The 26,304-nt window shown below is 37.7% G+C and overlaps 1 protein-coding gene across 2 annotated transcripts in view; it reads right to left on the minus strand.

Annotated features, from left to right (window-relative positions):
• The window catches only part of PCMTD1 (protein-L-isoaspartate (D-aspartate) O-methyltransferase domain containing 1), a 61,934-nt gene extending 35,942 nt beyond the window's left edge, over positions 1-25,992 (minus strand). Inside the window, exon 1 of one of the 2 annotated variants that reach the window (XM_032841177.1) lies at positions 25,814-25,992. The gene's annotated coding sequence lies outside the window, so the exon portion shown is untranslated. The remainder of the gene's footprint in view (positions 1-25,813) is intronic. The other variant, XM_032841178.1, reaches the window with a different exon arrangement.
• Between the last annotated feature and the right edge of the window lie 312 nt (positions 25,993-26,304).

Genomic DNA, 26,304 nt, shown 5'->3' on the forward strand with positions numbered 1-26,304 from the left:
AAGCCAGGTGGCCTTTGGAGTACCATGAGTCTAGTTCAATACGCATAAATTACCTGATTGATTTAAAATTCCTAAACTTAAAAATCCACTAACACCTAAATGCTAAACATCTTAAACGCACCAAATAAATTCAAAATGTTAACACAAAGTAACATATTACCCACAGAATACAAAATATAAAAAAAACACAACAGATCCATATGTTTAAAATGTACACACCCACACACAAGTAGAGACATATTGAGATTGTTTTATTTTGTAAACCCTGTGGTGATAAATAAGGAGACCACAAATTTTATTAACAACTTTAATGGTACACGCACCAGAACATATGTTACACATACAAATACAATAAACTTCTTTAAAGTCAAATTCAGCATCTTTAAATGAACACAGTGCAACCTGATAAACTAAATTTCAATACATCATAATGAACACAATTTAATCTTTATTCAATTACAGTTAATAAATTCATATAACAATTTGTGAATTAATACATCAGGAGAAGGGAAGTGAAAAATGAAATGCTTAGAGCAAAAAGTAAGAGTTATGATGGCCAGACTATGGCAAGGCTGTAAACTCACTCCTGACCTTAGAGAAGAAAAGAAACTGATGCTTCGAGCTTCGTCAGGGTCCTCACACCTCTGGTACCAACCTGCCTGAGCAGTACTGGGGCAGGTGCCTCACCAGGTCCTGTCCCTGTCCCCACTGCCTGCCTCTGTCCTCTTCCGTATTTTCAAATTATCTCCTTAAACTTTCTGAGTGGAGGAAATATTGTGAACTCATGTCACACTCCTATTTAAATTATTCAAACTCACTTATACAAACATGGCTGGCTCCAATGCCCCCCACACCCCAAAAAAGAAGTAACTGAAAAAAATACATGGTTTCATAGCACCATTCTCCTCAACGAGTGTACTTCGTGGCATGTAGTACAACTGGAGACATCAATCCACTCTTCCTTCAACAGGTCTTAGTTTGGACATCCTTTTATAGCCCAAGCATCTCAACTCTCTGAGCACAATTCTAGCATTTAAAGTTGGTGTGCGGGGGGCACCTGGATGGCTCAGTGGGTTAAAGTTGGTGTGGGTTTTTTTTTGTTTTGTTTTGTTTTTACTAACATGGCCTCTAAGCATAGGTTAACTTTTTTACCCGGTAATCAGATCGAATGCCCTCCCAAAATGAAAGAAAAACTGCTACATTAGACTAGGAGGCAGCTTCGGTTGAGTCTCCAATGTTGCACTTACCTCAGGACTTTATAAGCCTAATTCTGACTATGCAGACATTTAATGGCTCTCCTGGAAATGCTGTATTTTACTAGTCTGAAAAATTATTCCACAAAGCAACCTAATCCTTCTCAGGTCCTTCTGAACTCTAATCTGTCCAAAATTATCACAGCAAAATAAACAAACGTTGACTTTACTGCACAAAAGCGCACACTCCTGGTGAGAAAGGCAAAGAGGAAGACTCAAACCAACAAGAACTACGACCATTTGCTGGTGAACACTGTACTAAGTGTTTTTTGTATATTATCTCTTTAAAAGCTACAATAAGCCTATGAGGAAGGCACTCCTATGACCACTTTCAAATAGAAATAATGTGTAAAGGACTAGGGCACTACAATGCATGTGACTGTGGCTAAAGGTGCCCAGGGGAAACTGGATCCAGGGATCCAGGAAAGCTTTCTTAAAAAGGCATGGATTGTGTAATGCAATTAAAGGACTAAGGGAATTAAAGGCTGAGGATATGGCTGGTATTAAAGCAAGAAAGCAGATAAAACTTCTAAGAAACTACATGTAGTTGAGTACCTTCCAGCACCGTAAGACATTTATCCAGCAGACCAGTTTTTTTGTTTGTTTGTTTTTTAAAGCCTGGACCCTTTTGAGAATCTGGTATTTCTGGGCCCCTTTCTCTAATTAAAAAAAAAAAAAAAGAATGAATGCAAAGTTTCACATCCAACTTCAGAAAGATCCTGAGTTCCTACAGACCCATGAGTTAAATCTAATTAAAGAACATCTATTAGATGCAAAGAAGTTAGCCACAGGTACTAACAAGAAAGGGAGAATTACATTTGCATTGTAGAAAGCGCAGTGTAATTTGTGTTTCTGATCTACTGCAACACACAGAGACCAAGTACTCGGAAATTTGGGAAACATGGGGCACCTGGGAGGCTCAGTGGGTTAAAGCCCCTGCCTTCAGCTCAGGTCATGATCTCAGGGTCCTGGGATGGAGCCCTGCATCAGGCTCTCTGCTCAGCAGGGAGCCTGCTTCCTCCACTCTCTCTCTGCCTGCCTCTCTGCCTACTTGTGATCTGTGTCAAACAAATAAATAAATAAATAAAATCTTAAAAAAAAAAAAAAAGAAGGAAATTTGGGACACACATCACACCTTGTTAACAAGGAGCACCACAAAAATTTGAAGCCAGATTTCCCAGACTCCTTTCCCTATTTTGATAGGAAAGATGAATAAATCTAAACACAAAGCTGTAAGGTATCCAGGAGGGAGGCGGTCAGGAAAGGTTTTATGGAATAAGATGTGCAATCACTTACAATGCATCATGTTTCTTTAACACAAATTGTTAATTCATACATTTAGGTTACATAAGTTACATAAGGTAACAATGTGCAGATAATGAAGTTGTGGTGGTTTCCCTGTTCATGTTTGGAAGTGACAGGAAGGTACAAGCTTACACATATTAAAAAGATACCTTAGCAACTTAAGAAAACTTTCAGTAAAAAGCTGAAAATAGAGAGTGTCCACCTCTAAGGCAATTCAAGTGGTCTAAGGAAGCTGTGAATGCAGACCAAAAAAATGTTAAGACACTGTCTCTAGGTAAAAGCAACAGATTAATTGAGGCTACACCCAGATTCAGATTTTTAAATTTTGATAAAAATATACATATGCAAATAAAACAATATCCATAAGCAAATTATCTTCTAGAACCTAAATTTCAGAGGAAGACGAACCTTAGGGTTTAAGACTATGAATGACTGACTGACTATGATGCTTACATGCAAATCCCAGTAGATTTAGCTATGCTAAAAATTATATTTTTTTGTTTTTTGTTTTTGTTGGTAAACTGGTTACACAGATGCATATGTTTTCAGTAGTATGTTCCAAGGCTATTTTTCCCACTAGTCCTATTGTTTTGCAAAAGATTAGTGGGTGTTTTCTTGATGCTATAGAAAAACTCAGTACTGGACTTGTCAGGCCCTTGAAAGAACCTTAAGGAAACATGAGGGTCCTCGGACCACCCCTGGAGAAGAGATGGCCTGAAAAACTACAAAATGGGATGGGCAGACCGTGGTAGAGTTATACAGAGGTGTTATGGAACACCAGCCCAGACATGGGGGTGGAGACAAAAGGATGAGAAGATTTTCCTAAATATGAAGATGTGGTAAGTACAGAGGCAGAAGGGAGTAGAGGTGTTCAAAACAAGCAGAAAAAGACAAGGAGACAAGAGGCGATGCACCCACCCACTTGCAGCACTACAAATTGTGTAAATGCATTATTTGAACAAAACTGACAAGTAAAACTGAAAATAAAGAGGGATACATAAATGTGTGTATGTATTTTTTTTAACCAGAATAAGTTAAAAGAGAAGAGAATATAATTTCCTAAGGAATAAAAATATATTTAACCAATAGGCTACAGTAGAAAAATCGAAGAACAAAAAAAGAGATACTAATATAATAATTTATACTACAGAGTTTCAAAGATAAGTCATTTTATCATATACATATTCCTGATAGTGGGTGGAAAATGAACTATTATAAATTAAATTACATTTTCATAACACTAACCAATTCAATTATAATAGTATGTGCATTCGTAGAAAATTTGAAATCAATAAAAATTACTCATAACCTGAATATTCAAAGAGCCACTGTTAATATTTACTTTCTAAGCACCTATCCACTTCCTTTTTAACACAATATTAGTATTATATGGTATATATTTCAAACTTTTGTGTAATGTGTCTTAAAGAATTTCATGCCATCAAAAATTCTTCCAAAATCCAAAAGTGCGATATCCCACCACAAGGAGGCACCAAAATGTAATCAGTCCCCTGACTGCTGGACCATGAATTTTGGATTATAATTAATGTACATGTGAGGAGTTTGCAAGTTAAAAATCTGTAATAAATATTGTTATAATTCCATAATAATCCCCTAACTTGAAATATACTTCATTTTTACGAGTAAAGCAAATACTATTAAAAAACCACCATAGCATTAAGTCATGGAAGCATTTGCAATTTGTTAATTCTGAGATAATTCCATCTCAGTCATGGAAAAGTGCCAAATACAAGTCAAGAGACCAAGGTCTAGCCTTGGTCCCACTGATAACTTTTCTGTATGGCTCTGGGCAGCTCTCCAGAACATCATTTCCTCACCTGTGACATGAAGAGGCTAAATTCTATGATTCCTAAGGTTCCCCAGAGCTCTAATTTCCCTGCTATTTTGGCATCAAATCCGTATTTGAGTACAGCTCAGTTTTAGTTATCCAGAAATGTCTGTTCATGCCTCAACATCTGTTACTTCGGTCACATTTTTTTGGTGCCTCATTCCTGCCATTTTCTCTAACATGGAAAAGAAAAAAAAAAATTAGGAGTGTTCAAGTCCTGCATTAAATAATAAAAGCAAAATATGGAATCTAAGGAAAAGAAGAAAAGGCAAAGGCAAAAAAGAGAAGCATCAGAAAATAAAAGAACAGCTTATGCAGTTATGTCTGTTTGAGAAGAAGTTATCAAATTTACTCACAGAACATAATTTCATTCCTTGGCATTTTCTTTCTAGTACAAGTGTCTGGGGTTCATACATTCACATAAGCTCTCCTGAAATGATTTGCAAGGTGTTCCAAAAGTTGTTTCTAGTCTTTCAAAATAAGATATGTAGTTTTAATGTATTTGGTTTAGGGGAAGATCTACTGAAGGCCTAGTTCAATATTATGGGTGTCTTTCAGGCAGCTTAAGGATGTTTTATGGAAGGTTAAAGACAAGTCAAAGGAGGCGGGAAGCAAACAGATGGCAGGCAGATGTCACAGAGTCAGAGAATAGAATGAATGCTGACTCACTTTTTTTCCCTCCTAGCAACCAGTGGCAAGCAGCCAACTGCAGCTTGCTGCTCCTTTCTCCGCAAAGGTGAGGACAAAGCTCACCCAGCTTTGAAGTAAAGGAGACTGGTGATCCAAAGGAGGAATACACTATTTGAGGGCATGAACAAAGGATCTTTCCTCCCCATGCTCTCAAAGATCTTGTCATGGGAGTCATGTACGAAGGCTACTTTGAGTGTGCCAACAGCTACACAGGAGAAAAAATTTTCTCAATGATGCAAACAGGTATGATGAGACATATAGAAAAATGAAAAGAAAGAAAAGGCTAATGAAGGGGTTCAGAACAAGTCTCCCCAAAATGTGCTACTTTGACATGTGGACCATTTTGAGCTGAAAACAATCAAGACCCAGCAGACTAAAGAAAAACTTTTACCTCCCTTTAAACTACCTAAAAGAATTTAGTTAAGGACCCTGGTCCAGAGAAAGAGCTATTACCAAGATACAACTTTTTTTTTTCTTTTAATCTGAATGACCTATCCGTATAGCAAGGCAAACATCTAATTACTAAACTTCTGTTCTTCTTCACATCCTGTGAATCACCTCCTCCTCCCCTGTGACATCCCAGGCCCCTCTTCTACTTCTTAGCTCCTGATGGCATGTAAGCCTCAAATGTCTGCCCAGCTTACCCCTGGGTTTCCCTGTCTTTGTGGGGTTATCACATATATGCAATTTGTGCAATTAAATTTTTCTCCTGTTAATCTGTTTTATGTTAATTTGATTATCAGACCAGCCACAGAACCTAAACTAGAAGGAAAATTTTTTCTTCCAACATTAAAGTTCACCACTCATTGTGCCTCTTTATTTCTAGTGGCCTGTACTGCATAGAGGCCCTGAGCTCTATTTCTTCACCAAAACTCTATGAAGGGGCACTAACTTCATTTTACTAATGAGGAGGCCAAAGTCTGCAGAGAACACAAGACAAGCTCAGAGCTCGTGAACAGCTGAGCCACAACTCAAACCCAGTTTGGCAAGCCATAAAATCCTCCTGAAGCAGAACAATTTACGAAGAGGCTCCTGCCCCATAATTCGAAAGCAGAGTTTTCGTGCCCTTGCCTGAAAAGATTCAGATCTCTCTCCCTCTCTCTCAAACTCTCATTTCCTCTTTTTCCTCCCTTTCAGTATTCTTGGTTCCAAAAGAAGAATGGAATGGTGGAAATAAAGCAGCTGACGTCAGGTACTGACTGCAGCCTCAGGCAAATTATTTAACCTGTGATCTTCAGGGTCCTTGTCTATAAAATGGGGAAAATAATAACTACATCATAAATTTGTAAACCATAAATAGTGCATGGGACATAAAGCTTCTAACATACACATGTCCAATAATTAATTCACTTTCTTTCACATCTAGGACAAAAAAGAGACATTTGAAACGTTCATTTGTAAACCCCAAAGACCAGACAGGGAAAACAAAAAAGTGTCAGTTCTGAAATCTAGTGATCACGTCGTGACTTCCTTAAGACAGAACTACAGAATAAAATGTAAATCCTAAAGTGAGACGTGTCAGGGAAAAAAAAAAAAAAAAAAAGGCCAAGGAACAGCGTATACAGAAGCAAAAGGAAAAACATACCCATTCACACATAAGCTGACTGAGAGATGTTAGTGTAAAAGCAAAACAAAACAGAACAAAAAACAATGCAGAGCCTTCCGTCATGCTCCGGGCCACAAACTCTGCCACAAGGACCAGGGGCCCTCTGTACTCACTTACATGGGCTCAGGCAGCAGTCAGGTACTGAACTTCTCTCTTTGGTAGCTTACAATCTAACTTCTACCTGTGCTTATTTTCTCTAATGGAGCATTTGTTATATACATTAGCAAAAATTACCTGTCTTATGTTGTTTTCTTTGGTTTGAAATGTTTTCCATCCAAACTGTAAACTCAATAATAAAGATAAAATAAAATGAAGATAAAATACGTAAAATTTTCATCACACCTGTAAAGGTGTTAGCAAGCATTTAAACATAAAACGCTGTAGGAATAACTTCTAGCTTTCTATCTACTTCAGGACATCCTTTCAAATTTTAACATATCTAACAGCTACAGCAAAGTGAAAGTACAATTTTCTTTTATTGTCCCTTGAACTCAGGAATCTTCATCCGATCAGACAGCAGATACACTACTGTCTCAAGATAATTAAAACATCTGCTCCCTAACCCTTCAATTCACTACTACAAATTGTTTCAAGTAACAGAAGTAAGTTCTGTTGGAAGCAAGTAGGTTCTATATTTTAACATTCAGCAAGTTTTAAGATGCCTACATTTAAGATGTAGACTTTTCAGTCATATTCTCAATTCTACTCTAGTCTTGCTTCCTGTGCCTTTTCCTTCTCTCCACCTTCCCCCTTATTCTTTTAATTTTCCTATTCTCTTTGCCTGGTGCAGTGAAGATCAGCATAAACTCAAACAAGATGGAGACACAGTAGGGGAGAGCTCTATGGGAGTTCAAGGTATAGCATATAAAAGGACAGAGGAATATAAAACATTTTTAAAGCACAAGATGAGGCAACTTGAGCTGAAATTTTATCTTTTGAAAGTTAAAGGATTTCATGTATCTCCAATGTTTCACTCCATTGTACCTCCATTCCTTTCACTTAAAACATCTTAACATACCTCTTCAAACCTGTATCACTACACAATCAAGCATGTATTCATATTTCTAAACACAATCACACCCATATACTACAAATGCCCTCAATACGCAAAGTCCCATCTTTGAGCTAACAAAATCGTCAGAGAATAACTGCCTCAAATTTTTAGGATTATTGCTTACCATCTTCAATTTTTCAAGAAACATAAGAAGTGCTCTAATAACCATCCTTCACACTTAAAAAAATTCCCAGTAGAAGCCATAGCCTAGAAAACCTTTCAAAAAGAAGAGCTGTTGGGGCGCCTGGGTGGCTCAGTGGGTTAAGCCTCTGCCTTCGGCTCAAGGTCATGATCTCAAGGTGCTGGGATGGAGCCCCTCATCGGGCTCTCTGCTCAGCAGGGAGCCTGCTTCCCCCCTCTCTCTCTGCCTGCCTCTCTGACTACTTGTGATCTTTCTCTCTCTGTCAAATAAATAAATTTCAAAAATTAAAAAAAAAAAAAAAAAAAAAAACTGTTTACCTCCTGTAACTCAGGAAAGTCTGAAGCAGAACACTGAAATGACAACTGAGCTTTCTGGTTTTAATCCATTAGTGGCTATGTTCTTAGGAAGTAATGAGATCAATAAGAAAGCATGAGAGAAAAACATACACATTTTTGGCTCCTCTTGGGTCAGGCTTTTTAAGTTGGGCTTATTTTTTATTTGAAAAATTCTGAGTTCACAAAGAACAATATTCAAATAAAAAAATAAAACAATATTCCAAGGCAAAATTTCATAGTTTGGGAGATCGGATGGTCTGTATCTGTTCCATTCCACTAGCATATCACAAACCAAATATGAGCTCACACCAAAGACATTCTTTCTATATATTATCATACTGTGACATACAAAGACTGGCCTCATACTTTATGATTTTGAGCAAACTGTTATCTTTCCTGGCTTTGGTTTTTTCACCTGGAAGTTACTGTCACTAAATCAAATCTTCTCAATGAGACCTGTAAAGACTTTAAAAATGTCTAAGTATATTTGCTATACAAAAACAAAGAATGTAAATTAACTATCAAGTTTTTTGACCTCATAAAAATGGCATCTTTCCAAAGTCCACAATAATCTTTCTATGGACAGTGAAAGCTATATAAAATAAAATATGTAGTTATATGTCATTCTTTTCAGTGCTTGAATAGCAACTCATATAATTTCATTAACTACCCCAAGGTATTTACAAAGGATAGGTGGTATTACCAGCACTGTGCAAATGAAGAACACTGACTGAGAAAGAACAAATTGTTTGTTCTAGATTTCCCATATAATACAAAGATACTCCAGTCTCATTCACAGATCTGATGGCATCCACTACCACTAATATTCACATTATCAGAAATAAGAAAATACAGCAACCAGAAATATAGGTCTAAGATCTTTTGACAAATACACACATACCACATTTGATACTAATACCTTCACTCATTTATTGGGACAGGTAACTCTCTTCCTATTTTTACTCACGACCCGGAGAAAGTTTAAGAAGTTCTTTAAAATAAACTGTAATCAGGGATGCCTGGGTGGCTCAGTCAGTTAAGCGTCTGCCTTCAGCTCAGTTCATAATCCCGGAGTGGGTCCTGGCTGGAACTGAGCCCCATGTCCAGCTCCCTGCTCGGCAGGGAGCCTGCTTCTCCCTCTTCCCCTTCCCACTGCTCATGCTCTCTCTTGCTCTCTCTCGCTCTCTCAATAAGTAAAATCTTTAAAATAAAACTGTATTAAGATCATCACCATAATTCTATAGGCTCTACAGTAATTACTGGGAAGCATACCTTAATTTCAAATGATTAATCTGTCATCAACAGTTCTTTATTATCAATAAAACTCATCTGGAGAACACCATGCAAACTAAACAACCAAAATGCTGTGAAAGCTTGTTAAACTATGGCCCCATACTTCCCTCCAGGCTTCATTTAAGAAGTTCTTCACCACTGGTCCAGCAAGTTATAAGACCCAGGGACATTGAGGATAGAAAGCAAAAAATGGCTTCAGTTCAGTTCAATTCAGTAGACAGTCTTTGTTCATGGAAATTAAGTCTCTTAAATGGTGTGTGTTTTTAAAAAAAATGTTTAAAACTTACTTTCAAATTGACTACAATAAATTCACAGAACTGAGATTTTTCATAATGTAAGGAATTGTTTCATATCAGACTATGGTCAAACTATGTCCTCATAACTGAGTAGAGGTATGTTTATTAACAGTACACATAAAATACTAAACGCTCTCTCAACAAAAAGCTACTCAAAGCAATTTGATTGCCTTACATTTGGAGATTCTAAGTTTTGCACAAAAAGACTTCCATTTGATGATTTCCTCATTTAGTTAACAAAAGCTGATCACCTACTTTTGCCTCAGAAACTATGATAAGCATGGAGGATTCAGAGATCATACTCCCAGAAGCTAAATTCAAATTAAACAGCTTTCTTAGGAGGTAAGAATAGCAGAAGAGCTCACTTCATTTCACGGATAAAGAAATGAGCCCCAGCAGCTGCCTTGTCCAAGATCACCCAAGTTCGAAAGAAACCCCAGATTTATAAATCATTTTATAATAATCTAGATATGAGAAAATCTCTTCAAACATGAGGACATATGAGGCCAAAAAGACCTAATACTCCTTTTAGATTTCATAAAACTGAGCAAAATGCTTCTTTTAAAAATAATTTATTAATTTCAATATTTAATTACAGATAGTAAGCAATATTACTAAAACCTGACTCTAACAGCTTTTGGGAGACTGTAAGGGAAAAAAAAAAAGCCAAATTTAAACTATTATAGAAAACAATAAGTCAACTAAATAATTTTTTTTTACTTGAAGCTATTAATGTTCTTCATAGAAAATTTTATGAATTATTATCAATATCTAGATAATAATTATATAACAATGTATTAAATATATCTAGACTGAATCCACACAGGTTATAATGGTGAGTTACAACATTAAGCAATGTAAAATTCTGATCTGAATTCAATAGGGTTTATAGCAATAGGAATATAACAATTTTACTTTATTCATTTGCTAACCTTAGAATGATTATTTATAGACTGAATACTAGTATGTCAAATAATGATTTCATATCAAATTAGATTCACTGAGTTATACTCTAATAGAATGTATTTCAATATAAGTAAAAATTGTAATTCAAAGATCATATAATACAGTGTGGATTCTATATTGGAACCCTAATTCTATAAATTCTAGCTATGTTAATTTTAATACTAGTAACTGTCTCACAGGATTCACAGGAGAAGTAACTGAGATAATGTATGTAAACTGCCTATAGTCCCTGGTCACATACCAAGTACTCAATAGGTGTTACCTGTTTCTATCAATACAGACCTACTTCACCCTCTCACAAAAGAACATGTTCCCACTTCAAGAAACATTTGTTCAGTGTTTACAAATCTGTATCTAATAATAATATATATTATATATATAAAATAATTTGGATTTTAGGTGCCAGTTTTCATTAAGATCTCAATAGCTATATGGTGTTTCTGAGGGAAACCAAAGCATGGATAAATGAGGAAAGACCTTGGGGACATGTCTTGTGATGCTGGATAGAATTAGAATTAGTCTGAACTCATTACTTAATCTGGAAAACTGTATGTGTATACACACATACACACACACGTGTGCAAAACAAAATACAAAGCTATAGAAAACACATATACATACTTTTCCTTGTTTATGAATGCCTAAAAGAGAGACAATGTTTCCAAAAAAAACTCAAACTCTTCTTGAAAAGGTATGTAGGAAAATATGTTTTGCATTTTTACTTACATTTTCCTAGCTATTAATAGTAATCTCCCCATTCTCCATTCTGAAGACACTTAGGAACCCACCCCTCTCATCAGTAGCAGAGACTCTGGCATCTCTGCTGCAGTCTTCTCTGCTCCCAGGTCTCACAAGCATCCTGGGCATCTCTGACAACTATTCAAGCCCCAAAGGTAACAACCATCACAATGCCTTAAACTCCAAGGACCTATCTCCACCCACTGCCCAACCTCTGTATTCTAATTTTATTCCACAATCACATCTTACAAGTAGTTTGTCCAATCTTTTTCTACCACTACATTTAATCTTCAGTGTCACTAATGCTACAGGAAAGATTTTCCATAAAAGACCAAAGAGTAAATACATTAGAGTTTGCAGGCCTTAGTTTCTGTTAACAATTACTGAATTCTGTGCCTGTAAGAGCAAAAACAGCCACAAACAACATGTAAGTGAAGTATGGCTATGTTCCAAATTTATTTATTCATGAACACTGAAATTTCAATTATATATAATTTTCATATAATCCTTTTAAATTTTTTTCCAACCATTTAAAAATACAAACACTATTCTTGGTTTGCAGACTATTCAAAAACAGGCAGTGAGCCAGGTTTGGCTCATGGACCATAATTTGCTGACCCCTATGAGGATCACTTTTGTAAATACTATAAGTATAAAGAGTTACACAAAGGTTGGCAAAATGTCCAAGAGATCTTAAAAATGTGTTCAGAAAGTCAACCTGAAAGCAACATTTTCTAAATTCCTGTGAGGTACAGATCTAACTAGCATAGGTTCCAAGAGCTTTTCTGGCATCTTAATTCTTTATAGGTGAAGTACTATGACGGTTGCAATAAAATGAATAGAGTAAAATGAGTCAGAAACAAAGTACAGATGTCCCAGGCTATCCAAAAGTAGAGTGTTCCTATGAAAACTTTCCTAAGCCAAACTGGCATAAAGCAGAAAGTATTCCCCCTGTGTTCAGATGCAGCTTTAAGACAGACCTACATTAGTATGGTAATGGCTCTTTTCCTAAAATGGAAAATCCTCTACAGATTTCTTTCAGTTAATGAAAACAGGTCTAATGCAGGTCTTTCAGAAATGCCAAGTGGCCCAATGCTATGTATCAGAAAGTGGAGGATACTTATATATTGCTGACATTTGATATTTCATTCTAGAACTTTAAATTTTAGTCTATAATCCATGAGACCAAAGGCATAATCCATATAATTTTCTGTGCATATAAACCCAAATAAAATACACAACCTGGATATTTGTGGAAAAGTCAAGAAAAATAATAAACTGTAAAGAAGAAAACCTCTAAAATTATCAAATTGACCCCGTAATCCCGGGGCAAAACTACTTGTTCAAGGTCATACTAACAGAATTCAAGGCTCCAGAGCCTTGGTTGAGTTTCTTTTCAATATATCATAAAATTAAAGCTCAAAAAGTGACAACTTTTCTAAAATAACATGTGCTCGCCTACTGCTTTTAAAACAAAACCCTCACATTGTTAAAATAAGACACGGAAGAAGTGTAGAGTCCTTACTAAAAGTGTAGACAGAGCTGCTAATTTTCGAGACAGTGTAGTAAAAAGAAAGAAGCAGTGCTCAAATATTTGGTCCAGGGACTAGGACTCCATTTTGATACTTAAGAGAATACAAGAGGCCAGCAAAAAATAGTAAAGATTAGCTGACTGGAAACAAAACATAAAAATATCAAGTGGCCATTAAGTCAAAAGGAGTCTACCATCATTTTAGCTGGGAGAAAGGTTGAGAATGGCAAACGGAGCAAGAGCAATGGAGACAGGTTTTAAGAGCAGCGTTCATTGCCCTGATTCTGTCAAAGAGAAATTAAGTACAAATTAAAAATATTCGACTTCCAGAGAGTAAATGATGGTTACCAGGGGATGAGGAGTGGGGTGGTAAGACTGACAGTGTTTCAGAACACAAGCTTGCAAAAAGCAGTAAGTCATAGAGGTCTAAGGCACAATATAATAAATCCAGACAATATTGTACTGTAATTATGTAATATGATAAATATTGCTACAGAAGCATTATAAGATAGGAATGTAACAAAGTAACATTGTACACATTAAATTTATGCTGTGTCATATGTTAAATTTATTCAATTAAAACACAGAAAAAAATTCTACTTCCTGTATCAATTCCTACTGATGGGTAACATTCAGCCACAGCATGAGCAGATGGTGCCAGAGAGACACTGCATGAGAAAAGAGCTTTGCTTCTAGGTCTGGTGCACTGCTTGGCAGGCTCCTGCAGTCCTTAAGCATTCTCCACCAATACACTCCCACAGTGCACAATAGCCATCAGCTTCCCCCAGCGCTCTCCCTTGAATTGTGTGCGGAAGACAACCTTTGGTAAAACACCTCTTTGTGAACATCTTTCCCTGGTACCAGAAAGCAGATGTCTGGCAATTCCATTAAGGAGGCACCATAGCAACTTCCTTGCCATCCAGTGAGCCACACATCCTCTCAAAAAGGTCCAGATCTCAACACTGGGTGGGGTTCTTCCTTAGGTGCTTAATCTTGGTCCTTAGGGGTAGAACCTAATCCTTATATCTTTTTCCATATTCTGTATTTTTCAAAAAGATTTTATTTTGAAAGAGGGAAAGCATGGAGTGGGGGGAGAGAAGTAGAAGGAGACAGAGAATCTCAAAGAAAGTCCACACTGAATGCAGACCCCAACTCGGAGCTCGAGCTCACAATCCTGAAATCATGACCTGAGCTGAAATCAAGACTGGGATGCTTAACAGACTGAGCTACCCAGGCGCCCTATTCCCATATTCTTTAAAACTCTGTTTACTTACTAGCCAATCCTGTTATTGGTAACATTTTTTTTACATTAAACTTTCCCTGTTCATATTACCCTGTGTTGTTTTTCCTTCCATTTGAACTAGACTGATACAGTGCTGACAATCATTAAGATGACACTCAGGTCAGTGCGGGAATGAAGAATAAGCACACAGGCAAAAAAATGAACTGTGAAAACAACAGATCCTGACATGCTGCCAGCCAAAACATCCACAATCCTTTGGATTTGATTTAAACTGCTATGTCTTGAAAACAGATTTTTTTTAACTGCTAAGTATTTGAGTGTGTTTTATCTTAGTTTCATGGCAAAATGTTGTCACCAGCTTTTCTGTGCTGAGAGCTGTCCATCCTGATCAGAGAGGAACATTAGATAACCAAGTGACTTTGGAGTACCGATGGTAGCAGCTGCCCATTCTGCCATCTTAAATTCCCTGCTAGGAATCCATCACTGTCAAACTTTCAGAGAGGAGGATGACTTAGTGGCCTCATCCACTGGGAGTCAGCTTAAACATGAGCTTAAGAGAAGCACATGATCGGGGCACCTGGGTGGCTCAGTAGGTTGAGCCTCTGCCTTCGGCTCAGGTCACGGTTTCGGGGTCCTGGGATGGAGCCCTGCATCGGGCTCTCTGCTCAGAGGAGATCCTGCTTCCCCCCTCTGCCTGTCTCTCTGCCTGCTTGTGATCTCCCTCTCTCTGTCAAATAAATAAATAAAATTCTTTATAAAAAAGAGAGAAGCACATGATCTTTCTGGTGCCCCTGTTTCCCCTCTATAGACTTCAATGATTATTAGCACACCTGAAAAAGGACAAAATAAAACCACTGAAAAACTCATTAAATTTCATGTATGCATGGTAGGCAAACTAAAAATAGAAGCAGACTACAAAAGAGCAGGTTAAGAGAAAACCCAAATTCTTGAAACAAATGCCAGGGATATAAGCAATTATAAAGGTTACTTTTTCTTCTTGGTGGCATTTCAAAATCAAAGAAAAGAGCATCACAAAATATTTCTTGAAGGACACCTGGGTGGCTCAGTTGGTTAAGCATTTGCCTTCGGCTGAGGTCATGATCCCAGCATCCTGAGATCAAGTCCCACATCTGGCTCCTTGCTCAGCAGGAAGCCTGCTTCTCCCTCTGCCTGCTCTGCCTACAGCTCTCCCTCCTTCTGCTCTCTCTGACAAATAAATAAATAAAATCTAAATATATATTTATTTCTTGGAAAAAAAGCAGTCCCAGAGTTGGAGAAACAGAGAAGGAAAACTAAAGATATAAGCAGGCATTAAAAAATTTAACAAATTTATTGTATCACTCATTCAGCAAAAAATAATTCAGCAAAAAAAGAACTCCATAGTAAATGACACTAAGCAAGCCACTTAGCTTGCTACTGTACTACAAATCCAATGCAATGGGCCCCAAAGAAGAAAGGTAATTGCCAGAAAAACAGCCTTATGTTGTTTTGGGGGTTTTTTTGGTTTTTTGTTTTTGTTAGGATTTTTATTTGACAGAGAGAGTGCAAGCACGTGCACAAGCAAGGGGGAGCTGGAGAGGGAGAAGCAGGCTCCCTGCTGAGCAGGGAGCCCCAAGCAGGACCCAATCCCAGAACCCTGGGATCACGACCCAAGCTGAAGGCAGACGCTTTAGTGGCCTAACAGTCGTATGTTTCTTTATGGTATTTGTTTTATTTTAAGGTATGATGGGTTGGAAGGCATACTTGTTTTGGAGGAACAAAAATACTTTCCAAAATAGTAACCTGTAGTAACTTCTCTTATCTCATTACCTTACTGTAATTTCTCTAAACATATTTTACAGCTGGTGCCTAAGGTAGAAAATTCATTTATGTGCATTTATAGGGAACGCACAGGGAATGCACAGTGAATGCACTTTCCTACTAAGAACAAAGCATATGTACAACTTCAAGTATAAGACTCTTGTTTCCCAACTGGAAAGACTCACATAGCAAACTGACAAGGATCCCAGCTTCTTACATGGCAGAAAAGTAATGTCATGGCTGTTAATTTTGTCCCTGCCTTTCTCCAACATAATAGCCTCAAGGACTTTAGGACAGGTATGTAGGTTCTCTTTCCCCTCCTCTGATGATTCAAAATCCTCCTCCTCTTTAGCAGAATTTCCCAGTGCATTTATTAAGTTTCTAGATTAATTTCACAGGGGAAGGGGTTCTTGCCATCACTTCAAATTATGTCCAAACCCAAAACCTTCTATATAGCCTACCTCTCACACTAGCTACTGTATTCAATTACTCATATTCCTCTTTATTGAAAATCCTTTTCCGTCACTATCCTTATCAGTATTAGCTAGAGTACTGTAACTAACTACAATTTAGTTTTCATACTTGTGGTTCTCCCAACTTTAATACCATCCTGTATACCATTCTGATTCACATGCCCAATATAACACTTTTATCATTAAAGAAAAGCAGCAGCTCCAAAAATTCAGAGATCTCTCCAGGAAACTGCAAAAATGAGAAGAAATCCTACCTGACAGGGGTTCGAGTCCATCATCATTTAAACCAAGTAGCACTAGTTTTATCAGTTTTATAAATGTCATCTTAGTTATTTTGGGGGGGGGGGGAATGGGATTGCTTAGCAATCACTTCCCTAAGGGATCAAATGGTCTCAAAATACTTAACTATATTAGTTTTCTATCACTGCCATAACAAATCACCCCAAACATTAACAGCTTAAATCAACACAAATTTACTGTTTTACAGTTCTAGAGGTCAGAGGTCTGACACGGGTCTCACTGGGCTGAGATGAAGGTGGCAGCAGGGCTGAATTCCTTCCTGGAGGCTTCTGGAGGGTTTGTTCTCTTGCATTTTCAACTGTCTAGTGTCCGTCTACTTCTCTGACTCATGATCCTTTCCTCCGTCTTAAAAAGCCAGCAAAGTCAGACTGAGTCCTCCCCACTGTCTTTCTTCCACTTTTAAGGAACCCTGTGATTACACCAGGCCTATCACAAAAATCCGCAATAGTCTTCCTAATTTAAAGTCAGGGGATCAGCATCCTTAATAATTCCCCTTTACCTGATTAGGTAACATAGTCACAGATTCCAAGAATTAAAACATGAGCATCTTTGCAGGGGAAGAGGCGTTACTTGTTTACTTCACTACCCAAATTGTATTTGTCCTCTATCTCCAGCAGAGCAGGGAATCAAACAAAACCAACTTAAACATGTAATGTGCAACCCAAGTCCATCCTCACCTCTCCTATCCTCCCCGCCTCCGCCCCAGATACAGGAAAGGAAATGAGAGATCACAAGGATAATAAGTGCAGAGAGATATGCTCTCATCCCTTGAAAGAACTTGGAATTCATTTTCTCTTATATATGATGTGTGGTCACATTCTTAAGACAGGACGAAGTCCTCTAACTGAATCAATAATAACTACACCATAGACTAACTGTAAGAAACCTTACAAAGACCCTGAAATTAAATTTGAAATACCAACTGGGAACACTGTAACAAAACCATCAGCTTTTTTGTCTGGTTATTATTAAGCCATGTATAATCATTTCTCTTAGAAAATATATGTCCAGTCTTAATAACCCTTGAATACAGTATTACAAAAAACATGTAGTATTTCTAATACTTTACACCACTGGGAAAATTGTGCCTAAATTAAACCTGAAGCTTAAAAACCACTTCGGGGTGAGTACTGCTTAAGTCTTGATCTTACTTTTAGAAATGTGGAAAGTAATTATGTGGATTCATTCTGTGTACTTACAAAAATTCAGTTCAGCATAAGCAAGACCCTGTACATGATAGTCCACACCTTTCCTTAGCTGTTGGTACCCACCAAGATTTGTAGCAGATTCAAAATTATCAAACTTTAATGCAGCAGGATTCTAGATTGGCCTCAAGATGGAGCAGCAGCATCCTTTTAAAAACAGACTGCCCTACAGGTAAATATTTTCAGTCTGTCACTAAAAATGAATGGAAAGACAAACTAGCCATATTAAGACATTTAGGAACAGTACTTGATTTTAATAATGCTCTACACAAAAGAGGGTACTAATGGATATAGAGGGAAGCAAGACACAAAGTCTCTCAGAATTAACTACAAGATATACCATCCCTGGGTGGTAACACTCCTGACAATCCTGTGCTTTTTAAACCATATTTTCTAGTTTTCTATAGTGAATTGCTACGGTTATTGTTTAAAGGAAGAAAAGCAAAAACAAATAACCTTTTTATATACTATGTCTACAGTGACTATAACATGCATGTTAAGTGCACAGAATCACAGGTGCAAAGAACCACTGTTCAAAAAAAATCCAAACTACCTTAAGTACCATCTAAAGTATATACAGTATTGGGGTGCCTGGATGGCTCAGTAGATTAAGGCCTCTGCCTTCGACTCAGGTCATGATCGCAGGGTCCTGGGATGGAGCCCGGCATCAGGGCTCTCTGCTCAGCCGGGAGCCTGCCTCCCCGCACGCCACCCCCCACCCCCTGCCTACTTGTGATCTCTTGCAAATAAATAAATAAAATCTTTAAAAAAAATAAAGTATATACTGTACCATCATAAAAGGAAATGACATATCTAGCAAACATCTAAACACTAATTTTTAAATGCTAATTAGAAAAATACTCAAATTACATAATTAGGAGAGAATGACTGAAAAATGACAAAGAAAACACTTGACTATTCAGTAAGCCATATAGTACTACTTAAGAAAAAAAAAAAAAAAGCCACAGGTTGCACAACCTTAAATGACTTATCAGGAGTAACCTGATAGAGCAGCTGTGGAACCTCAGTAGCTGCTACACTTCACACAATACTCTGTATTTATAGCACCCCTGGTCTGAGAGAATCAAAGGGCATTCACTATTTACGCTGTATTCCACCATCACCTTATTCGCTTGTTATTCCATTCAGTTCTGACTTCCAACATTCCCACCACTCCAAGAGGATTCCAAATGACATTCTTGAATGAATATGTTATTTCTGTTTATACGTAAAAGTCTGAAAGGACTCACACTACACTATTAAAAAAACATTACCCAAACAATCTATAATGGACAGATGTAGAGGGGGAGACTTGCTGAGGAAGGAAGCTTTCTTTTAATTTCATGCATTTTAGTAATTCAAATCTTATCTTTGACATACAATAATAATACAATAAAAAAATAATGACCACATAAAGTATATTGCATTGTAGGCCATGATATTTCCTTCTAGATGATAGAAGGAATTTAGTTCATCCCCTGAACAGCTTTATTAAATATATTATTATAGGCCACAGTCTCAGAGACCAGTTTCCAGATATCAAGGATTACTTCTCAGCACCAAACTTCTACTAAACACATCCAGGGCTGACCTTTGTCCAGAGCAGACAACTGGTCACAGGAGCTACCCATCAGCACTGCCATCCCTAGTCTTCCAATTCAACCATCAACTCTGATTTCCAGCAAGCATTTTTTAATGTTTCTCCATTTCTGCCTTTTCTCCATTCACTTAGCTATTAATCATCCAGGCCAGAAAAGATATCCATTTTATTCCCCACCATGAAACATCCATTTTAGCTTTCAAGCTTTATCTTCCCCACAAGGAAAGAACTGCTAGTTTTTATTTCTCTTCCTTCAAAGTGTTGCTTCAATGGATGTAACAGTAAAGATCTGAAAGCCATCTAAATGCCCACCAACAGAAAATATGCTTAAATTAGTATATATATAATCTATATATGTAAGCTATATACAGCAAATACTTTGAGGACAAAAAAAAAATTTTTTTAAGAATGAAATGTTTCATCTACTAACAAGGAATATTAGTGATAAATCAAGTGAAAAATCCAAGTGAAAAACTGTGCAGTGACCTCATTTCTATGGAAGCAGAAAGAAAAAGAGTATTTATTCATATATACTTGCATACAATAAATTAATGTTTCTTTTACATCATTCCAAAGATGAATGAATGGCTACCTCCCAGTGAGGAAAGAAGGACACTGAGGGAGGAGACATTTCCAGTTTATAAAACCTTTTGTATGTTTAAAATTTGGACCATGTAATCATATTACTTAATTTTAAAATCAATTATTTTAAACTTGCTTCAAACTCTTATCTTCAAAGTATCTTCTCTTCTATTCGAAGTATCTGCTGTTAATTCTTCAAAGTTGAGAGCGGATAAACTGACAAATAACCTTAAGAATCAACCTCATTCCTTTATAATCAAGCATTTTAGTACTCCAAAGGAAACCCCAAATGTCTGCCCCAACACCATCACCAAAATATCCTACCTTATTAATTTCTAGCAGCAAAAGTTATTTTTATTTAACAAAGCAATAATTACTTACTAAGTTGCTAAACTGTACCACAATATAGGATGCAAGGATATAAGAGAAATATAAAATTGTAAACTTTGCATGGTAACCATTAACCTTGATGGATTCAAATATGTCTGAAATTTCACATGAACTCTTTAGAAAAAGCAAGGATTTATGTGTAATTTGTGTGAGGGCATTTCAGCTATCATATAGTTGGAGATTCTTGATGTCACCAAAAGGCAGAAAATGACACTGCAGTATAGGGAAAGTTTTATTCTACCTTTCATATCCATATAAGCATTTAAAAAACTGAGGCCAAAGAATTATGGTTAACACTGCAGAATTCAACAACATGGGAAAGAATTCAAATATAAAACCATTAATTTTAAGAATGAGTAACACAGACATGTGCATACAGAAAAATAAAACAGCATCTTTTAAAATAAACAATTTATCATAATTACCTAGTGATCTTTTTGAAAATAAAGAACTCATTTGATAGCCTAAAACAAGACAATCTGGTTTTGTTGCATACACAATTAAAAACTTCAGTTAACTATATATATGTCATCTAGCAACTAAAATCAAATACTACTTAAATTCCATGATCACTTTCATATTCATTCACATATATTTCCTGAGCATCCATTGGGCGATACAACAGTAAGAAATGGTTTCTGCTTTCAGGCATTTTATAATTCAATTACTGTTAGGGCACTCAAAAATTAATTCAGAATAGAAAGTCATCATCAAAAGGTAAAGCAACTGCACAAATAAGAGTAGACCTTACTACCTATGAAAACAGAAAAGGGGCTCTAGGGAAAGTCTGTGTATGAGCTAGCCTTTTATTTGAAAGACTTCAGAAGGCAGAAATAGGAAAGGGAAAAAATTCCAAGTGGAGATGTGTAAGAAACCAAAAGTTTACATTCCTTCTGTTCCAGACTACAAAATACAAATACTTCTGTTCCAGAAGGAATGTAAACGTAAGTCTGATTAAACAAAAATTAAATTTGAGAAAGAGCACGGAGGCCGAATAATGGAGTTTTAAAAAGCAAACTGAGGAACAAGGATTTCATTCTAGAGTTGATCAGGAGACACTCCACAGAACCATGGTGGTCAAGAACACAGACTTGGAAGACATGCTTAGGATTCAAATTCCAGCTCTTCTACCTACTAGCAACCCTGCAAGCCTATGAAGTCTCAATTTCTTCATCTATAGAGTGACAAAGTAGTGTCTACAATATAGAACTATTTTGAGGACCAAATCAGAATAAGGCATTCAACACAAAGGCTGACATAAGAAATATTCAATAAGTGTTTTTTGTTCTGTTTGCTTCTATCAGGCAGAGAAAAATATGATCAGGGCTGTCTTTAGGACAAATAATTTAATAGCAGCATGCATGATGAATGGCAAAACCCAGAGATTAGGGATGTCTTATTAATGGTAGTTGAGGCAGGGGTATTATAAGTAATCTCTTGCTGGGAAAATGAAAAAGCAGCAGGAGAACGTGATTCCTGAACCATAATGCAATAAAATGACAAAGAATTTCTGAGAAAGGGGGACAGTGATGAATCGAAGGCAACCTTTGATTTTAAGTATAGATGATTAAGAAAATGTTAAGATCATTAATATAAACAGGAAAATGAGGGAGGAATTAAATTGCAAAGGAGAGTGTTTAATTCTGAATCTACAGATTCAAGACTACAAAATGCCAGTTACTTGAAGAGTTTATATGGAGAACATCAAAAGGCAAGTCTGAAGCTTAGGAAAGACAATGAGGCTGGCGATGCAGAACTGGAGCTTTGGCAGGGAAGGGAATGAACAGTGGAAACCATGGGTGTGCAAGGACTAGAAAGGAGAAAATACAATTCTAAAAAGAAGTGAGGACTCAGTCTAAAGTAATACTTGTATAAGTGAGAGGAGAAAATGAACAAAGCCACAAGGTGTAAGTCTGAGGTGCCGGCCTGTACAAACTACAGAGAAGACAAAGCCTTGACAGCACTTCATATTCCATAACTCTTTAGATGCTCATAATAACTTAGATTATAAACAGACTTATGATTATGTGATTATCATAGGATTTTAAGAGCCTGCAAGTTACTGAAAAGTGTTAATTATTCTGACTCAACCCCAAGCAGGACACAGCTAACGCAGTATAATTATAATTAGATATTTTTCCAGTATCTCAAAGCTCAAAGTATTAACTTTTAAGTCCTCATCTTCCTTGACATCCATCCACACATTTGACTCTCTTGACTACCACTATTTGAGGAAACTCCCCACCCTCTTCTTAAGACAGCCAATTCTCAGGTTTTCTCCTGTCTATTTTGGCTTCCCTTATATCTTAACAGTTTCTACCTAGAAACAGAACCATCAGAAAGCAACAGTCCTCTATGCAAGTCCACAGTAGCTGTTTTAAACATCTAGTTTTTAAAACCCAACTAGAGGGGCGCCTGGGTGGCTCAGTTGGTTAAGCGACTCATGATCCTGGAGTCCTGGGATCAAGTCCTGAATCAGGCTCCCTGATCAGCAGGGAGTCTGCTTCTCTCCCTCTGACCCTCTACCCTCTCATGCTCTCTCTCTGACACTCACTCTCACTCTCAAATAAAATCTTTAAAAATAATAATAACAATAAAAATAAAATATATAGCTGTCATATATGCTGGGAACCCAGAACAGATTAATACACCATAATATTAGGAGCTATACTTCATTAAACTGTCATGATGTATTTTTAAGAGACTACAAAATACTAAAATGAAATAAGCACACTTTAATTTTATTACATTAGCTTACTAAAGTGCAACTGGGTTCATAAAAATGTTAAATGAAATGAGATTACCCACCCAAGTTTGTAAGGAATAAAAATGCCTGTAAGAGCTACAATTTACTATAATATCCAAATTTACCCTGGCATCAAATAGAGTGACTAACACAATGCCCCTTCTTCTTGGTCAATGGCACCAGCTCAAGGAATATTTTAATAACACAGCACAGAAACCTCATCTAAAACAATACCATAGTTTCATACTATTTATCCTTTAGGCTATTTTTCAATACATCAATACATGATTATATTCAGGTCTCTATTTTGCAAGGAACATCTCCAAGGCAAAAAAAAAAAAAAAAAAAAAAAACCTCTAAGATCACAATTTTATAAGGTAGTTTTCATTAACGAAAGGCAGCCTGGCAGAGAAGAAAACACACGTTCTTGGCTTAAGCCTGACTCAAATGCAGTAACTACCCCTAAAAAGATGATGAGATCTTGAGCAATTGAATTAAGCTCTCAGAGCCTCTGTTTATTAATCCTTAGATTGGGGAGAATGTCACCTATGTTGTTAGAGATAAATAAGAAAAGTATTATTACCAGCAACTATAACTTAAATGCCACCAACACTGTGGTTCCTTTTAAACACAGCTTCCCAAATAATTACACAACTGGCCCAAAGATTTCAGGCTACATATTTATGCTTAGAACCAGACTTCTTTGTGATTATCTTACTCAGTTCTATGTTTTCCCTGGAAGTTGGCAAGAAGACGCACACAATACATTTTTAATAAATACATGCCACTGATTAGATGAACAAAACCTCCAGCTCTTCTGCACACAAAAATACAAAATGTAATAGGGATTTCCTAGCTTTCTGTCTTATTTAATAGTAAGCAATGTAATATCATCCTTTCGCTTACAGCTTACTCCCTATGGTCTACTATCAAAATATTTAGTTCCTGGCTATTTTGAGGTTTTGTTTTTTTTAACCTAAAATACAAACTTCTAGGCTGCTGGTTTTCTATCTTCAGACATGAGTAGGTTGTTTAAGAAAACTGAATTTGTTTTCAACTGACCACACAGAATTCAAAATTACCTTGGAAAATGCACTTACCAAAAACAAAAAATGAACTATTTTAGTAACCTGCTTTATGAAATGATCCAAACCTCGTAAACTACCATAAACTCCGTGTAAACGTAATTCTTAACTTGCCTAATACATATGTATCCCCATCTGGCCTTAGACAACCTGAAAGTTTTGCCACATTATGTTTCAAAATAATAACTTGTAGCCCTTTTTAAAAGCTTATGTAATAAAAGATTACAGAAAAACTGGAAACAATGTTCAGCAGTAAAACACACACACACACACACACACACACACACACACACAGCTTATGTGGTAGCTTTTAAAAAGAATGAGGTATGTAATAAAATCGAAGAGTATCTCTGAGTATCCCTTGGCCATAAGAAGTATATACTATATATGATCCCAATTTTGTTTTTTAAAACATACTTACACGAACAGAAAAATCCTGAATGGCTAATAAATACCACACTTGAAGACTGGTTACCTTGGGTAATTAAAAGAGGAAAAATGGGGGGGGGGCGTGGGGAGCAGACGTCTTCATTGTTTAGCTGCTTAATTTTTTTCTTAAAGAGCACGTAGTACTTTTATAATTAAAAAAATAACCGGGAAAAAAAAATAACCATTGGTAGGACTATACTTTCTCCTCCGTACCCAAATTCTTCTGTGTAATTTTAAAAACATAATTATGATTTCTCAGTTTTAAAAAAAGAAGACATACAAAAACACAGACATGGAAGTTAAAAATGAAAAATCTTGGATTTGCAAAATTACTCCCCCTGGTTCCACTCTTGGGTCCTCTCTACGCCAATGTTTGAAATACCCTAAGGACGGGTACCACACTTAAACAGTAGTAAACGCTCAAACAAAAAAACAGAAAGTAAGAAAATGTTAGCGCCTGCTCTAGCCTCGAAAATCCCTTCCCAGCCTCAACCCCCAAGGCTTCCCCAAGCCTACGTAGGCTGGATTCTCTTCCTTCAAAATCAAAACAACAACAGAAAGTCACGGGGTGGAACTGAAAAGGCCCGAGGGGGCCCGTGGGTGTCTTCGGACCGCAGCGTCTGGGAGTCCCGGTTCCCGATCCCAGGTCAAAGACCTAGGACCGTCCGCCCCGACCTCCCAAACCCTTCGACCCCTGCAGACTCCCTCGACCACCCGGGACTCCCAGCCCCTTCGACCCTGCCGAGCCCAACCCCTAACCTCCCTTGGAAGCCCCCTTGGAAACCCTCAGCTTCTCCCGACTCCCCAGCTCCCGAACTCCCCGACCACCCCCGCCTCGCCTGACCCCAGCACGCGGGATACGCCGACCCGCACGACCCCGAGGCCACAGGCATCAGCGTTACCTGCGGCGAGGCTGTCTGTCTGGCCCGCCGCTGCGACGCACAGGGTCAGGAACTAGACTCGGCGGGCTCCACAGCAGCCCGCCTCCCCCACCGCCACAACAACGCCGCCGCTGCAGCCAGGAGGAGGGGCGGGGCCCGAATCCCCGACTGGGGAAGCCCGACAGTCGCGGCCTCGGGAGTTGTCTGGAGCCTGTGCATGCGCAGAGAACACCGGCCGCAAGCACCGCTCTGGGAGGACGCCGAAGTCAACAAGGCTAGGGGGACGCCCCCATCCGGCTCCGCCCCCACAGGGATCGCTCCGCCCCCATTCCCAAACAACGCGAGGTCTTGAGGAGACCTGGGGACCGACCCTGTTGGGAGAGATCGCGCGAGAACAAGGCCTCAACCTCCCCGCCCCCTTCCCCGCGTCCTTAACGCTCGGGGACAGAAGAGCTGCTGAGAGGCGGTCACCCGTGGCGGAGTGCTGAGGTTGGAGGACTCGCTATGAGGTG

This window comes from Lontra canadensis, unplaced genomic scaffold (assembly GCF_010015895.1).
Source record: "Lontra canadensis isolate GAN:19392208 unplaced genomic scaffold, GSC_riverotter_1.0 scaffold121, whole genome shotgun sequence".
Classification (NCBI taxonomy): Eukaryota; Metazoa; Chordata; class Mammalia; order Carnivora; family Mustelidae; genus Lontra; species Lontra canadensis.